General features: G+C 41.2%; 1 non-coding gene and 1 pseudogene across 1 annotated transcript; both read left to right on the plus strand.

Annotated features, from left to right (window-relative positions):
- The first annotated feature begins 1,208 nt into the window (after positions 1-1,208).
- On the plus strand, positions 1,209-1,372 carry LOC142447709 (U1 spliceosomal RNA). The gene has a single exon (XR_012784369.1). It is a non-coding gene; the product is annotated as a U1 spliceosomal RNA (small nuclear RNA).
- Positions 1,373-8,389: 7,017 nt separating this feature from the next.
- LOC142446051 (jupiter microtubule associated homolog 2 pseudogene) lies at positions 8,390-9,006 on the plus strand (annotated as a pseudogene).
- The last annotated feature ends 3,891 nt before the right edge of the window (positions 9,007-12,897 follow it).

Genomic DNA, 12,897 nt, shown 5'->3' on the forward strand with positions numbered 1-12,897 from the left:
AAAAGGGAGATCGATGATAAGGTATTACATCTTTACACAACTACATCTACCATAATCCATGTTATACAGTGCTCTCTGTCTAATAATGGAGTAATTCACGTCCCTCCACTGTGATCAGAGAGTCACCAGAAGCTTAATTCATGTGTGGACCCTGCAAATGAGTTTGGGGGCTTCCACTGTCATCCAGAGCCATCTATAACCCAGGTGTTCAGAATTTAAACTTTAGTACCATTCCCTCCTTTAGATTTGGATAGTATTATTTACAATCCATGGATCCTTTCATGTGGACTTAGTTAACACCTTACTTAGATGGCTAATTTTAGAAAACAAATCTTTAAGATCCCAGACACTCTCTTTCTGGTAGCCACGCATCATCTAGCTTCTGCACTACATTTTGTTACAGCACACATATTTTCAGTGATCTCTTGGCATAGTTAGTGAATGCTCCCAGAGCTGCATCACCTTGTTGAATCATTGTATCACCAACATATGTAAGCCATGACAATACAAGAAGCTGTCAGAAAAATGGTGGGAAGGAGATTATAAAATTAGTCATAATAGGATTATAACATATGTTTTTGGAAGGCACAATTTAATCCATGATGAGTATCATGTAAACACGGTTCCCCAGACTTTTCCATGGCAATGCTGATAAAATGGTGTATATGTGACTTTTTAAAATACTTTCTTCCATCTCTGGAAGAGATTTGATTCCCTAATCAAAATGTTACTCTGACTTGTAAGCCATTTATTCAAGAACCCATTTATGAACTTAAAATTAAATTATTTAACATCTCATTTTATTAAAAATTAGTAAAACTATTCTGAGAGCAATAGAAATGAATCACAAAAGTTCTAGTTTTTATTAATGGGATGAGATAGCAATCCTGGCTAAGAAAACTGTAGATAATCATACATATAAAATGTACTTAAAGAAATACTAGATGAAGGCAAGATTTTTCATACAAAGGAGTACATGAACTTGAGCAGCCTTTGAGGTCAAGGAAATGTCTTAACAATATTAGAATGTTTCTGCAAACTTCATCTATTTCTAAAAGTTGCCAGAGGCCTGTCCTGCTCTAAAATTACTACTTCTATTGACAACTTAATGTAATAAGCTCAGAATCAATTAATTAACTGGATAAATTCAGTATAAAAGGACAGTTACTAACTTGTATTTCATCAATTATGTTAAAATTGGACATTGTATACTTACCTGGCAGGGGAGATACCATGATCATGAAGGTGGTTTTCCCAGGGCGAGGCTCATCCATTGCACTCCAGATGTGCTGACCACTGCAATCTCCCCAAATGTGGGAAACTCGACTGCAGAATTTGTGGTAGTGGGGGACTGTGTTTGCGCTCTCCCCTGATTAAAAAACAAACATTAGACCTTGTACAATGCATTCATTTAAAATCTTATTACCAAACAGAATCATGACAACTAAGACAACAACAAGAACTCAAAACAAAGTGAAAATTTTAATAGAACGGCTAGTGTTTTTACAATCCTAATTTGTCGATAGGTGCTGGGTAGCAAACTAGAAAGTTACTGTTACAGAACTCAAATGTAAGACAATAAACTATTGTATGCAAAATTACTTCCCTCCAATATTAGGAGCAAAAGACACTCCACTGTTTCTCCTGTTACTGGTGGTTTTTCTTCCATCAACCCCAAACTTCTCTCATCTCTATTTTTCTTATCCTTCATTCTTTTGTTTCTCCTAATAAAATGTTAAATGTACAATATGCTTTCATTAGGAGATTTACCACCACCCTATTGATTAATCTTCACTTGAACAATTTGGGAACATGAAAATGTTAAATTGCTGTTGCTAAAATCTACTATCAGAGGACCTGATAGAAAATATTAATTCCATAGATTGTGAGGTGAAGTGGATTGATTATTGCATTTCCCTCATGCTTTGTGGTTTGGGCAGTTTGCTAACATCAAGTCAGCTTCCTACTCATTTTGACTCAACACACACAAAAACAACAACATTGCCTGGTCTTGCACCAACCCCCAAACAGGTTCCAAATCAGGCCAAAATGATCTAGAGGGTGTTGATTATTGCTTTTCAGAAATATGTCACCAAATGTTTCTTTCTAGTCCATCTTAGCAGGAAGCTGAAACCTGTTCCGCATCTAAGTGTCACTCAAGCCTCCACTGATAGACACGTGGCTGTTGTGCACGAGGCAGAGCCAGCAGCAGTGTGTGAGGTAAAGGCCCAAATGGTGGAGATGGCCACATTCAGAAGATGACAACGAGGAAAATCTGCTGTTGTGTAGTTGGAGCGGGAACTAAGAGCACAAAGTCATACTTAGCTGTACGGTAACCGTGGGAGTCGAAAGCAGGATAGCTGGAAATGGGGTTGTATCAAGGACAGGCAGGTGTCCTTTAGCTTCCTGAAGGATGGCCAGCAGACATTGCCAGGGCCAGTTTTTCTGATAACCTGTCAGTAAAATTACTTTCTCAACCATATCTGTGTCGGTAGTTTTGTTGTAACGATAGATTCATACACTTTGCTTCAAGATCCTTTGGGCACAAGCTATTGCAGCTTGTATCTATTTGGATTTAGTGAAAAGACCTCTTGGGGATAGATTGTGATATCCTGCACCTGATAGGACTTGGGCAAAAGGATGTAGGATGGTGCTTCAAAAAGTTCATGGAAAAATAGAATTAAAAACAATGGACTTTTCCCTGTAAATTTTCAGATGCCTCCTTATATGCGTAGCTCAGCATCCAAGTTGGAGGGACTGCTGTTAGAAAAGACAGGTTTTAAAATTCCACCTGGATCCCAGACTCATGTCAAGGCTTCATACTGGAGTTTTGGCTCGGCTTTCAGGCTGCTCTACACACACCGAGTGCCTCTGATTCTAAGCCCTTCTCCCTACACTAAGAGTCCCAGTGATACAATGTCAGCAGTCCACACCCACATGTCTCTCCATGCAAGAAAGGTGTGACGGTCTGCTTCGGTAAAAGCTTACTGCCTTGGGCACATAAGGACCATTCTAGTCTGTGCTCTGCTCATTGTCCATATGTGTCAGAATCCAGGGATATTTTCATTAGTTGGAATTGAACCTCGTCCCACACATGGCAAGTTATTGAATCACAAGTGCCCTGTGCTTACTGATTTAACAAAACAAACAAACAAACAAAGTTGCTGTCAAGTGGATTCTGACTCATGATTGCCCCATGTGTTTCAGAGAACAACTGCCTTCCATCAGGTTTTCATTGCTGTGACCTTTCAAAGGCAGTGTTGTTGTTGGGTCACTGAGTTGATCTCAAGGTATAGTTATCCACTACGACAGAGTAGAACTGCTCCAGAGAAATTCTTAGACTGTTATCTGTTCGGGAACACATCGCTGGTGTCCTCCTCCCACCGAGCAGCTAGGTGGATTTGAACCAAGCTCTTATTGAGCTATTTCTCAGAAAAGATCTGTTCTACCTCCCCCCTTACCTCTGCTGCCAGTCTTATCGAGAACATTAATCTTCCTTCAGAACCTGTCGCCCAGAAGTGGCTTACAGAGTTAACTTTTAATAATACACTACAATTGTCTCTAACTTTTGCCTTGCTACTGAAAATGATCTCTTAAAAACGACCATTTCCTTCACATTTTTAACTTATTCTGGATATAACATTCTCCCAATTTACTATAAAACTTTAAAACTTCCTTAATGTAGTCAGTAACCTTCCCAACAACTTTAGGATGATAAAGATTTGCACTCTGTCACATTTACCTCGAAATTTCCTACTATCACAGATGCCTGCCCCTTCATAGCCATTATTTAAGACTCTCTCAGGACATGATTCAGTCCCTAACAGGTATTGACTCTTCTTTCTAGCAGTTCAAAGACACCCTCATCTACAGAAATAAATGATGTTTGATTTTCTTTCTCTCAGCTAAAATAACTGCTAATAGAAAGGACATTGCTGAAAAGTGAAACTGATTCTCAATTTGGCTGGTGAATTTAATCTGCTTGAGAAGACACCTTCAATGTCTTTTAATAACCTTGGCAGAAGTCATAACCCCATTTTACTTGAATAGTCCTCTAAAAGAAGAAGGAGACAAGGTAGATTAGTGCTCCACCAACTTTAGTGTGCATAAAGAATACTTGGGGATTTCATTTAAATGCCCATTTATGGAACTACGTGGGTCTTGGGTTTAAATGAGATTCGACATTTCTAACCAGCTGAATGGTGCTGGTTTGCAGTTCATACCTAAACACTCGCAATCCAGATCACGTGCCTTGGAACTCGTCCCTAACACCTCTTTTCTCCACCCACCCAATTGTTACTCCTATGCCTGCACATTGCATTAGGAAGCTCAAATCAGTCTCCTTGGCAGACTGTTTCTCTGTAATGCACAAGTCAAAGTGCCAAAATACTAAGAGGTTTGAGGTTACTCCCAAACACCTCATCATTGAGACCGGGGGATCTACTACCAAGAACAGCTAGCCATTGCAAACCCTATGGAGCCCAATCCTACTATGAAAGACATAGAATGGCCCTGGTAAGACTCTGACCTCAGACCCTCATTAGGCTTCCTGACACCTATATGTGATTGCTAGGAGTCCAGCTCTCAGGAGGCTGCAACACTGTAAGAGAAAGCAAATCTACTGACTCACATGAAGTATTAATAGTTACTTTTGGCACTACGTTTCATTTTTACATATCTCTAATTGGAGTATTTCAGACCCATGAAGATCAGTGAGATTCTGGAGCAAGGAGGGCTTTCTCTGGATTCCTTAAATCACAAAACATTGAAGTTAATTCATCTTTCCACCTGGTTCACTTTTGCTTCTGAATGTTATTGTACTAGAAATTTCCATTATTTGGTGCCTCACAAGTTCACCTGCCTGGAGTGACTATGATTTTCCTTATTTCATCCTAACCCCCAAGTTAAGATTCTGTGACAGTTTATCAGGAACTGAGACTGTTAAAACTGTTGAAATGCTTCTGAAATTCTATAAGACTTGACAGTATTACAGGGAGGAATCAGACACAGAGGAATGTTCAACTTTCAGCTGAAATGAGAAAGTCTTTATCTAAATCACATTAAACCTGGCACCTTTCAGAGAGTTCTCTGACAGGAACAAAACTCACACGCAGTGTATGCGAGCCTGCCAAGTTGCCCTTATCTGAATAACCTTCAATTTGGGGCTGGCCTATATCATTGACTTTAGATAATTGCCTGTCATTCCATTTTTACTTCTTGTGTAATTTAAGTTTGCTTGTTGTCAGGTTCAAATATCATTTACAAAGTAACATTAAGATTCTCTTTATGGTCATTATTTTAACCTCCATCAAGATATATACCCATGAATGAGCAGAGATTTTAAGGTTGACAGTCTTAAGGTCTCCACTGCACCTGATGGACAGCTCCTGTACCAACATGAAAGAGCCACTACCTCTGGATTTTAGATGAACTTGCTTGTGGGGGATGTTTCGAAGCAGAATTTGAAGTTTGGGTGCTGTACAAGCTGATTGAGGATGCTGACTCTCTCACAGAAACAGAATGAACAGGTCATGTCAACAAAAAATGACTCATTGCTAGGCAATGAAAAAAATAAAAGGACTACCTTAAGAGGAATCAGAGAAAGGAGAATATTTGTCTAAGATTTCCTCCTTTACCCACAAGCATGATTCTAATTATAGTTCCCACATTTGCTTCTTTAAACAAAGATTATCCTAATTATCTTAATGATTTTTCCAATGATTACTTAGGAAAGCATTGCCTTGCTTTCCCAATGAGGCAAACAAAAGTAGGTCTTGGTTTCGCATCATTGGCAGGATGAATCCAGCCAAATCCCAGGGTGAGCAGGGCAGGGTTTCAATAGGACAGCCCAGGGGCTTCCCCTGCTGAACTTCAAGGTACACGAAATGCTATGTAGATTTTTGTTGCTGTTGTTTTGGGACCCAGCATTTCTTTCTCCTTGAACTCACAAAATAAAGAAAGAATTGAAACTAGAAAGGTCAGGCTTAAGTGGCATATATCGGGTCAAGGAAAAGCGGCATGAGGGTCCTCTGGTAACTGTGAGCTATGAGTCAAAGAGGACCACACTTACAAACTGTCATACATAGGCTCACAAAATCCAAGCAACCCATGTGATCTTGTATTATCAAAAATGACTCCCTGCTAACTCCAAGGATCGGATGGTACAGGAAGGAAATAATTAGTTGTGGAGCATTGGATAACAAGCATGCCCTAGGAATTTCAAGTTAACTCTCTAAATCCCAGGTTTTGAGCTAGGAGTTTCCCTCTAGTATGGATGAAAAGCTAAAGAAATCGATTCCTCTTTGACCTTGGAGTCTGGAATATTGTTCTGTGGTGGAGAGCAGTGGAATTCCGCAGCCTTGGTGACTTCCCAGCAACGGGGAAAACAGGTCACCGTCAAGGAGCAGCCTCGAATGGGCTTGAGTTGTTTGCAAATACTCTCAAGTATCCTCAGCAAATGCGTCGCACATGTGCTTCCTGCTCAGAGACTTAGTCAGAGAGGAACACGGGGGGGAAAAGACGAGTATAGCAAAGATGAACACATTTCCCTGTCATCCTCAAATTTCTTCTCTGGAAGCACCCACTTAACCCTTTGAACTCCAGGAAGGAACCCTTGGCTAAAAATCTGTTGAGGAGGCACAGCTCCGAATCGATGATGGAAACATTTTACTGTATTAAAGGACTAGAGGAAACAGAATCATATATGGGTTTAAAAAGGAGAAGAAGAATGGTGAAAGAATTGTAGCCCGTGGTTGGAAACAAATCAAGCTACCATAAGTATTAGCTGAATTTTAAAGACTTGGCATTTTCATAAATTGGTCTCAAATAAATTTCTTTGCTGGAAATGTCCATCTTGTGAAATTGAGAGATATTTTACATTAATATTTATTCTCCTATGTGTAATATTTTAAGATAAGAATTTCTTCTCTGTTCTTACATTATTAACTTGGAAGCTGGTCTATTTTGTTTCAATTCCCACTCACCAAAATACACCTTTACAAATAAAGACCGAAAGTGCATTGCCATATCTCTTCAACAGAAAGTGGGTCAAGAGGAAAAGGACAGAAACGTTTTACTCCTCAGTCAGCAAACACATTATCGGCCCAAGGCAAGTAGTGTTTTGCCACACAGAACTATTTAAATATTTTATGACTCAGAAGAAATGGTCAATAATATAATCCAAACAGTTTAGAAAGCTTGATTACATAAAGCTAGTTAATGAATGAGTTCACGGTATATTTATTTAATATATAGAATAAATATTTATTCTGATCAATAAAATATTAGGAGCAGATTCTATTTTAAAAGGTGTTCCTATGGCAAAACACAAAAGGGTAAAAAAGGCTATTCCTACTATATTGTGTTTTGCTGCTCAAAGCCCTTCATCTGTTAGTCAAGCAGAATGTCACCCACCTCCATGAAAAGCCACCCTCGAGTGTAGGGAGAGCCCAAATCAGCAAGCGTTCCTGTTGGAGAACAACATGTTAGGCTCATGGGCTATCTGGTTACTGTCAAAACAACTCAATTTTGCTGTTGTAACACAAAGTAGCCATCGCTATTGGTTGCCCTTGAAACAATTCCAACTTATGATAAACCCTTGCGTGCAGAATAGAACATTCCTTAGGGCTTTCAAGGTCATGGATTGCAGAAGCGGATCATCAGGTATTGCTGGGTGAGTTCTGCCACTAACCTTTCAACTACAAGCCAGGCACTTAACAGCTTGTGCCACTCAAAGACTCCCAAAGGAGGCATAACCCATTGCAGTTGAGTTAATTCCAACTCATTAGTGAGCCTGTAGGTCAGAATATAATGCTTCCATAGGGTTTCCAAGGCAGTAATCTCTATGGAAGCAGATTTCAATGTCTTTGTCCCACAAACTAGCCGGTGGGACCTTTGGTTAGCAGCAGAGCATGTTACCGCTGCCAACAGGACTCCTAGAGCAGACATAGACAGCAAATAGCAATCCAACCAAAATTCACAGAAATAGATGGTTGGATGAATTTGATCTGTGGGCTATAGTTTGCTGGCACATTGGTAAAGCCAAATGCCAATTTAGAAATTGTAAAGATTTACTTAACTCCATTTTCTAATTACAATAAAATAATCTTTATTCTAACTATATAGGGAATGTCAAATTCTGATTTACCATATATTCAGGTGAATAGATTTTCAGTGAATAAGTATTCATTAAACCAAAATGTGTCATGTAATACTCTATTAGATTATACTAGAAGAGGAAGTAAAATTATGCTAAAACATAATCAGAGCACATTTCAGGATCTCAAAGTTGCACTGAAATATAACTATAAAACTTTCATTATATAATGTTACTAAAATGTAATTTTCAAAAAAGGTGAAAACACAGTTCTCAAGCAAATACAAAATAAACATGTGTCAAAGATTTAGCTCAAAACTTGGGGGAGGTGCATGGTGGCAGGCGACATGGTCCAGGGTCCCCAGAGCCATGAAAGCCCCTGGAGGAGACTAGAACAATATCTTTGGAAGTCCAGGGAAAGCTCTCTCTCTCCCCACCCCAACCCGCTGCCACCAGCAGACCAAACAGATGGCCTACAATATCTTTGGGCCAACTGAAGAGCCCCAGAACATACCCAAGTGGATGAACCCCCCAGAGGGAAAAGAAGTGGCATCTTTGATGAGTCGGCGCCTGTGCAGACCCGGCAGTGTCTGATCCAGCCTGGTCGGAAGACCAGCAACATTCTTGGCTCCCCAGTCATTTGCAGTTTAACCTCAGTGCACCCCAACAAGCCCAAGGACCATGTTTTGTTAAGTAAAGAAGACTCCAAACTGGACCTTCCGGCCATGGCGAGTACCCCGCTGAGAGATGGGATGGCTGGGAAAGGCAGTACAAGGGATGAGGCTGCTAACAAGGAACCAGAGCTCATGGCCAACGTTGACAGCTATGAACCCAGGTTGGGACCAAGGTCTCGCTCTCCCAACAAAGTTCTAAACTCTCCTGGAGGCAAGTCCAGCATCTCCTTCTACTGAGAGGCTGACATTTCCTCAGGTGTCACACAAAAACTTGACAGAAGCATGCCCATACTGTAGTTCCCTTTAGCCTGAGGGAATGGAGTGGGAAAGGGTTTGTCTGTGTTCGAGGCTGGCTCTGCTGATCAGAGTTTTGCAGAGAACCAGAGGACCAGCCCCAGGAGACATTTCTGCATGAGGAGAAAGGGACTTCTCAGGAGACTGCTCATTTGTAAATCCAGATCAGAAAGGGGATCTGGGGAGGGAAGGGTGCAGTGAACAATGAGGCTCTCTGACCTTAGAACCCTGAAGTGTGGGCTTAGAGGGTGGCAGGGAATGACCAAACCAAAGGGCACTCATGGTGGGAAAAAAGCCAGATGCCCCCCATCACCACAAGAGCCAGAAGAGACCTGGTCAGAGACAGCATGGTTGGGAGGACCCCTTTCCTCCACACACCCTTCAGGGAAAGCATTTTGCTCCGGAGAGGCTGCTGCTGCACCCAGGAGTCACCTAACTTTCGACCCCATCATCTTCTTCTGTGCTCTTTTAACGTCTGGATTACATCTTCTCGGCAGCTTTCAACCCAAACTAAAATGGTGCATTGAAACTTTCCTGGGAATGCTATGATGGCAATTTCCTTTTTCTCTTGGCCTCAGGCCTTTAGGGAAGGTTTGGTATCCAGAGATGCCACATCTCCTGTAGGAGTCTTTGCCTTGCTGTCACTAGGGAGTGGTTTGCCTGTCAATTGTCCTGTTTTTCTCTCACCAGCCTTCAATCATGGGCCTTTGCTCTTTACCCTTGATGGGGCAGTTTCCTCCACAGGCAGTAGATCTTCCTAGGGAGCAGGCCCTGGTTTTCTTCTGTTCATATCAGTCTTACCTTCACTAGCTGCTCCTCAGCTGTCCTTCAGAGCAGCAGAACTGAACTTGCCTCTGAGGTGGCTCTGAAACCAATGATGGCAGTGAGGTGCTCAGCGTGAGTCCTGGATAGAATGCACCAGCTCTGTCACTCCTTATATCTGTTCCATGTCCCACCAGCAAGCATCATAGCTTTGGGCGTGTTGCCTGGATTCAGGATGATAGGAATTGTGATGGGCATCTGGGGAGGCCCTCTTTGACTCCACAGCACTCTTCCTGCCATGCTGGGATCACCCCCAAGGACCATGCTAGGAGACCCCATGCAGGGAGCTGGAAGGAAACACCACCTCCTAGCAAGCACAGAGTCCTGCTGCATCACAAGCCTGTGTTCAGCGCCACATGTGAAGGGCAGACATCCCACAGCTGGCTCCTGTGCATTATGTAGCAACAGCACTGGCCTCAGAAGTGGCCCAACTTGCTGTGTTGACTATATGACAGGGCTCAGACTTCACAAACACACACACCACTACCACTGGGACCACACACTTCTGAAGTGGTCAGCTCCACTGAATCCTCTGTGCCTGCGTCGTTCCTTAAAACTACTGCCAATGAGCCCAGCTCACATGTGTCCACAACGTGATGCCATCTACAATTCCACCTCTAACACTGAGGGACTGCAACCAGTGTTACAAACATGTATGTATACAATGGTGAATGGAAAACCAGTGTGTCAACCGTCACCCAAATTGCTATGAATAAAGTAAAATTCGATTTCTGGGGGGAAAAAAGATTTAGCTCAGTATTTAATGAGAGAACCAGTAAGATGCCAAAACTGGTTCAAAGAGCATTTGAAATGTTAGGTGTATATAGGCAGTTTAACAAAGAAATGTTAGCTACGATCTTTGATTTAAATTTCAAATTAGTTAATATCCAATAGGGTTGTAAATTTAGGTTATCAGTTCCTCTGCTTAAAAATATTTGCATCTCTATCACCTTAAACCTACAAGTTAACCTCTTGGCTACAGAGTTCTAAGTGGCTCAGTCAACATTCTATTGAAAGGACATCCAGTAGCCATTTTTTGCCCTTTTCCAAGTTTTAAATAATTTTATGGCAGTATTGCAGATTAGTCTAAACTTGACCTGCCTCTATGACACATCTTAAAATATATCATATCAATATTCTAAACATCCTTCATTTCCATAACTTCCATAACTAGAAAATGGAATTATCAAATGAATGGACCCCTTGGCCTCATTTCACAATGAAGACAGAAAGAATTAACGATAATAAATAACCTTCTCTCAAGTTCTTCTGCACTAAGCGTGGGTTGTCCTCACTGCACACCTGTGTCCTTAGGCTTTAGTGTTCTGAGAGTCTAAACGAACACAGACAACAATGGACAGCTGACCAGATGATGGTATTATCACCATTGACTCATGGCAGCTGTTAGTGTCAGACATACAAGATTTCCAGAGCAGGTCAGTTTACCAGTCAGCAACTCGTACACATTTTGTTTCACGTCATTGATTGCAGTCTACACAAGTCAAGTCATTTGCCCACTTGTCCTTGCTTTTCTATTGCCTTTATAGCTCAAAAGTTGAAAATTCTCCAAGAGAGTCAGGAGAGGCAAAACTACAGAGACAACAACTGGACAAATGGTTCCTGGGGAAGGGAGGAGGGGGCCGAGGGGAGTGGAGAGCCAGTAATGGTGGGTACAAGAGATAGTAAGCATTTTAGAATTAATGGTGAAGAGTATGAGCTGTTTGAAAGAGTATGTACTGTTTGAAAAATTGCATTGTATCTGAAAGGTGAACGATGAGTAAAATAACAGTGGGGCAGGAGGGGATAATATGTGTGTGTGTGTGTTTATATATGTGCATATGCAACAAGGAACCAGGTGGACTTTGGGCCTCTACTTCAACCTTGTCTCAGTATCAGAATGGTTTGTTCTAATAAACGTGGCATTCTAGGATACTCACCTTCCTCACTTGATCGCTGAAGACAAAATTAGTTCATAAGCAAATGTGGTGAAGAAAGCTGATGGTGCCCAACTATCAAAAGATAAAGCTAAGCACCTGGAGTCTTAAAGACTTTTCATTAAACAAGCAGCCATCTAGCAATGAAGCAAGAAAGCCCACATGGAAAAGCACACCAGCCTGTGTGATCGTGAGATGTCCACAAGAAGAGGTATCAGAAGTTCAAGAACATGCAACTGTCTCGATGTGAAGGGGCCTGTATGCAATAGAGACCCAAAATCCAACTGCAAGATGATTAGACAGTCTCTCTCAGAAGGGCCTCACAGAACAGATGATAGAGCCAGTGTGTGCTATGGCACTGATGTAGCATATAACTGTCCTCTAGTCTTGAATATTTCCTCTTGTAACTAGTAATGGTTTTATGTGTTTTCATTGAGCATGCACAATTTGTGTACATTCATTTGTATTGCTCTGCTCTGTACATGAAGGTCAAGATGGATGCCCCCTCAGAGACAGTGACACGAGTGGTGTTTCCCTGAGGGCAAGCACGGGAGGAGGGATAGAAGAGGGAAAGAGGAGCTGATTGTATAAACCTCCACCTGATAGGTCTGAGCAACAGAATTGTATGTGAATGGGTAGACTGAAATGTGCAAGATAGGTCAATAAAACTAATATATATATATATATATATATATATATATATATATATATATATATATATATATTATATATATATATAAGATTCTCTCCCCACTGCTTGAGTGTAGGCTTCTTATAATGTTTTTTTTCAAAGAGCACTCAGGAAATGATGACTTAGGGCCCACATCTGACCTCATCCAGGTACAGAGGTGCAAAGGAGAATCCAACTTCACTCCCAACTTTGATTGCTACTAGACAGAGGTCAGACATGCCTCCACCCTCCATCCCTCTTCATCCTGATCTGACAACATTTGTTCCTCCACAGCACTTTACTTCTCTTGTTGGGTTGGATAATCTGCTACAATGACCACATAGAACTACAAAGTAGCTCATCAATACTCCTCAAATCTGTCAAGGTCTTAAAAATGAAGTAAAGTAT

Source organism: Tenrec ecaudatus, chromosome 4 (genome assembly GCF_050624435.1).
Source record: "Tenrec ecaudatus isolate mTenEca1 chromosome 4, mTenEca1.hap1, whole genome shotgun sequence".
NCBI lineage: Eukaryota > Metazoa > Chordata > Mammalia > Afrosoricida > Tenrecidae > Tenrec > Tenrec ecaudatus.